The sequence below is a fragment of the Solanum lycopersicum genome, chromosome 5, assembly GCF_036512215.1.
Source record: "Solanum lycopersicum chromosome 5, SLM_r2.1".
Classification (NCBI taxonomy): Eukaryota; Viridiplantae; Streptophyta; class Magnoliopsida; order Solanales; family Solanaceae; genus Solanum; species Solanum lycopersicum.
Window position 1 is genome coordinate 29,124,225 of NC_090804.1, and position 5,000 is coordinate 29,129,224.

The following is a 5,000-nucleotide window of genomic DNA, read 5'->3' on the forward strand; positions in this document are numbered from 1 at the left end:
ACCCGATCCCCTAAATCTACGTGTCGGTTCGTGACACCCGATCCCCTAATTCTACGTGTCGGTTCGTGACACCCGATCCCCTAAATCTACGTGTCGGTTCGTGACACCCGATTCCCTAATTCTACGTGTCGGATCGTGACACCCGATCCCCTAAATCTACGTGTCGGTTCGTGACACCCGATCCCCTAATTCTACGTGTCAGTTCGTGACACCCGATCCCCTAATCTCTTTCTATCAATTCATCAAGCCTTCTTTCTCACCAAGGCATCATCAATCTCATTACTTTAGTTCATCAAGCCTTCTTTTATATCAAGGCATCATCATTAACAAGAGATTAGGTTTTTATCAAGATTTGGGATTCAATAGCTTCATCATGCTTAATATAATCACAATTATATAATCACGTTCATGCATGCATACAATTAAGCACATAGCAGGGTTTTACAATACTACCAATACATATCATTCTCTATTAAGAGTTTACTATGAAAGCATGAAAACCATAACCTACCTCCACCGAATAATTGAAATCAAGCAAGTTAATCCTCAAAGCTTGGTGCTTTCCTCTTCTCTCGATCGTTTCTCTCTCTCCCTTCTTGTTCTTTCTGTTTTCTTATTCAAACCCTCTTTCTTTTACCCTAATTAGTATATAATTAAGAATAAAAGATGGCAATAACACCCCACTAATTAACTTAAGGTTACCTCTTTTAACCCCCAAGTAATTAGACTTATTAACATTAACCCACTAACTTTATAATTAAGGCAAGAATAGTCAAAAACGTCCCTTAAAACGTATCAAGAAATCCGACCCAGACCGGGATTTCGCAGTCTGTGACGGCCCGTCGCGCCTGCAACGGTCCGTCCTGCTGCCCGTCACAGAGTTCAGAGACACAATTTCTCTGAAGAATCTGTGACGGCCCGTCACACCTATGACGGTCCGTCCTGCCATTCCGTTATGAAGTTCAGAGAGTCGATTTCAGTACCCAATTTTTAGTTTTTCTAAGTGTTTTGAAACGAGACCCTGCGACGGTCCGTCGTGCCCATGACGGTCCGTCGTGGGGTCCGTCGCCTCAGCCTGTTTTTCCAGAAATAAAATCTGCTGCTCAAAACGACTAGACAGGTTGTTACAGTCGTGCCTGTGACGATCCGTCCTGCAGGTCCGTCACAGAGTTCAGAGAGTCGATTTCAGCACCCAAATTTCAGAAATTTCTAAGTGTTTTGGGACGAGACACCCTCGACGGTCCGTCGCGCCCATGACGTTCCGTCGTGGGTTTCGTCGTCTCAGCCTGTTTTTCCAGAAATAAAATCTGCTGCTCAAAACGACTAAACAGGTCGTTACATATTAATGATAATAATAATAATAATAATAATAATAACAATAATAACAACAACAACAATAATAATAATAATAATAATAATAATAAACAATAAAATAAATAAAAGCTTCTCCTCTCAAAATGTTCTCGGTGCAGGTTAACTAACGTGCGCAGTGCAGGTGAAAATGTCGAGGGGAAGAGGAAGAGGGCGAGGATGAGGCCGGAAAACATCAATACTAACAGTTGGTAGCTCAGTTGGAGCTCGAGTAAAAGCAATCGAGTTGAATCAGCAGGAACAAGCTCAAAATGAGGAAGGTAGTTTTGAAGATACTCTCTGTGAGTTCTAAAGTTTCAAGGAATTTGAGCTTAAACTATTCACTGGAAAAGGAATAGGTACAAGGTAACTCAGATCTAGAACATTCTGATGGTGAGAATAAGGTGGATATCAATGGAACGGTAACTGAAGATGACAACAGTAAGGGAGGTATAGAATAGGAGAAAAGTAAGGAACATAAGGAGCCTTGGGTTAATATGTTTAAAAATAATCGTGCAGCTAACAATGGAATGAACTTGACTTACTTTCCTCCACAAATAGTGAATGGGCAAACTATGGTTCAGCTGGAAGGGAAAGAGGTACAGATTGAAGAAGAAAAGTGGAAATGTTCACTTATAGCCTATGTAATTGGTGAATGTCCTGGATATAATACTATGAATAGGTACATACTGATGAACTGGTCGAAAGTGGATAAACCTGATGTATTTCTTCATGAGGAAGGATACTATATAATCAAGTTTAAGATCTTGAATGACATGAATGAGGTGCTATATTCAGGGCCATATACTATAAGTAATAGGCCTATTATATTGAAGCAATAGAGTCCTGATTTTGATTTTGGGAATGAGTTCTTAACTAAAATACCTCTATGGGTTAACTTTCCTAAATTGCCTCTAAATTGTTGGGGAGCTGGATCACTGAGTCGAATTGCTAGTGCTATAGGAGTGCCATTATTTGCTGATGAGTGTACTACAAAGCAGACAAGAATATCCTATGCTAGAATGCTTATTGAAGTAAATGTTACTAAGCCTATTCCTCAGAAGATAACAGTCATGGATCCAAATGGTAGAACTTTTATGCAGGATGTTGTGATGGAGTGGAAGCCTCTATAATGTGATAAATGTCAGAAGATTGGACATCAATGTCAATCAGCAACAATGGAGGATCTGCCAAAGAAGAGAAGGCCATGGAAAAAAGTTACACAGACTTGGCAATATAAAGGACCAATCCAACAGCAGGAGAAGAAGGATGAACAAAGATAGGTGCTAGAGAATATAGAAGATGTTCTTCTTCTGTGCAGGAGGAGAAACAAGAGATAGAACAAAGAAGAGATCAGAAAATCAAGCAAAAACCAGAACTTAATCTAAGGCCTAATACTGGAAGCAAGCAGCTGGAATTCAGTTAGTCCAATTTTCCTATGTTATCAGCCATACCAATGAGAAATGGATTTGAGAGCCTCATGAATAGCAAGCTGGCTTCACTGCCCGTGGATAGAGGTGGAGCTTATAAAACTTCTTAATGAAGTGGAGTTTTTGGAATGTGAGGGGCATGAATAAGAGGTATAAGCAAAAAGAGATAAAGTTGTTTTTACATCTTAATAAAGTATCCTTAGCAGGGTCAATTGAAACTAGAGTGAAAGAGATAAATGCAAAAACTACAATTAATGGTATAGCTCCAGGATGGAAAAGTCTGAACAATTACAAGGAGGCTGTTAATGGGAGAATTTGGATTATATGGGATGATAGTTGGTATGATGTTAAGCTAATAACTAGTTCAACTCAGATGATACATTGTCATATAAATGAAAGAAGTAAAGGTTATCAGTTTAATCTCACAGTAGTATATGGATTTAATACTATAGAGTAGAGGAAGATTTTATGGACTGATATGAACAAGATGGTTCAAAATGTTACACAACCATGGCTCATAATAGGATATTTTAATGCTCTTTTGTCACCCAAGGATAGACTAGCTGGAGCTCCTGTGAATCTGAATGAGATAAAGGATTTTGCAGACTGTGTCAAGGTTATGGGCATTAATGAATTGCAATGGATAGTAGTTACTATACTTGGAATAATAAGCAGATTGGTAATGCTAGAATCTCAAGCAGGATTGATAGAGCCTTTGGGAATGATGCATGGATGGATAAATGGGGACATGTTATTTTAGAATATGGTAATCCTGGAGTTTCAGATCATAGCTCAATGCAATTGTTACTTCATCAAAATTACCAACAGGTAAGAGCAAGTTTTAAGTTCTTTAATGTATGGACTGAACATGAATCCTTCTTAGAACTGGTGGAGACAGTGTGGAAGCAGAATAAAGGAAGGGATGCAATGAAGATGGTGTGGTACAAGTTGAAGGCTCTTCAGCCTGTCTTGAAGCAGTTGAATAGGAGAGAGTTTAAATATATAGGCAAGCAGATTGAGGAAGCTAGAAATGATCTTGCAGATATTCAAAATCAGCTTTGTAACCAAGCAAATGACGATTTAGTTACTAAAAAAAAGATCTCCTAACAAAACTTGAAAAGTGGTCTTTGATTGAGGAAAGTGCTCTTAGGCAAAAAGCAAGAGCAAAATGGATTAAGCTTGGGGATGCAAACAACAAATATTTTAGCTCTGTGATAAAGGAGAGAAATTATAAGAAGCATATTAGAAGTTTGATGTCAATAGATGGAAAGATGTTATATGATCCCCAAGAGATTCAAGATGAGTTTGTCTTATTTTACAAAAGTCTAATGGGCACAGCAGCAGATAATCTTCCAGCTATAAATTTTCAGGTGATGAAAAGGGGGCATGTTTTGTCAAGACAACACAGAATTCAACTTTGTGCAACAATAACTGACCAGGAGATAGCTGAAGCTTTGAAGTCTATTTGATAAGGCTCCAGGTATTGATGGTTACAATGCTCTATTTGTTAAGTATACATGGAAGATTATTGAACATGGTGTCATTGATGTTGTCAAGAGTTTTTTCACAACAGAGAATCTTTTTAAGCCTTTTAACTGCACCCTTGTTTCTCTAATACCAAAGGTACATAGTCCAAAGAATGTGAAAGAATATAGGCCTATTGCTTGTTGTACTGTCCTGTATAAAATCATTTCAAAAGTGATAACTCAGAGATTACATGAATTAATTCACACTGTTATCAGTGATAGTCAAGCAGGATTCATTCCAGGGAGGAAAATTGGAGATAACATAATTCTAGCTCATGAATTGGTTAAGGCTTATACTAGGAAGAATGTATATCCTAGAAGTATGCTTAAGATTGACCTACAAAAAGCATATGATTCAGTAGAATGGCCTTTGTTAGAGCAAGTGATGGTAGGCTTGGGCTTTCCTGACTTATTTACTCAATGGGTAATGCAGTGTGTTAAAACAGTGAATTATACTATTGTAGTTCATGGTCAGAATACTCAAAGGTTTGATGCAGCTAAAGGGCTCAGTCAAGGAGATCCAATGTCACCTTTCCTTTTTGCTATAGCTATGGAGTACTTCAGTAGGTTGCTCAAAGGACTTAAAGAAGAGAAGAACTTCAAGTACCATCCTAAGTGCTCTAAGCTGGATATCACTCATTTGTGTTTTGCAGATGATTTGTTGTTGTTTTCTAGAGGTGATTTTAATTCCATT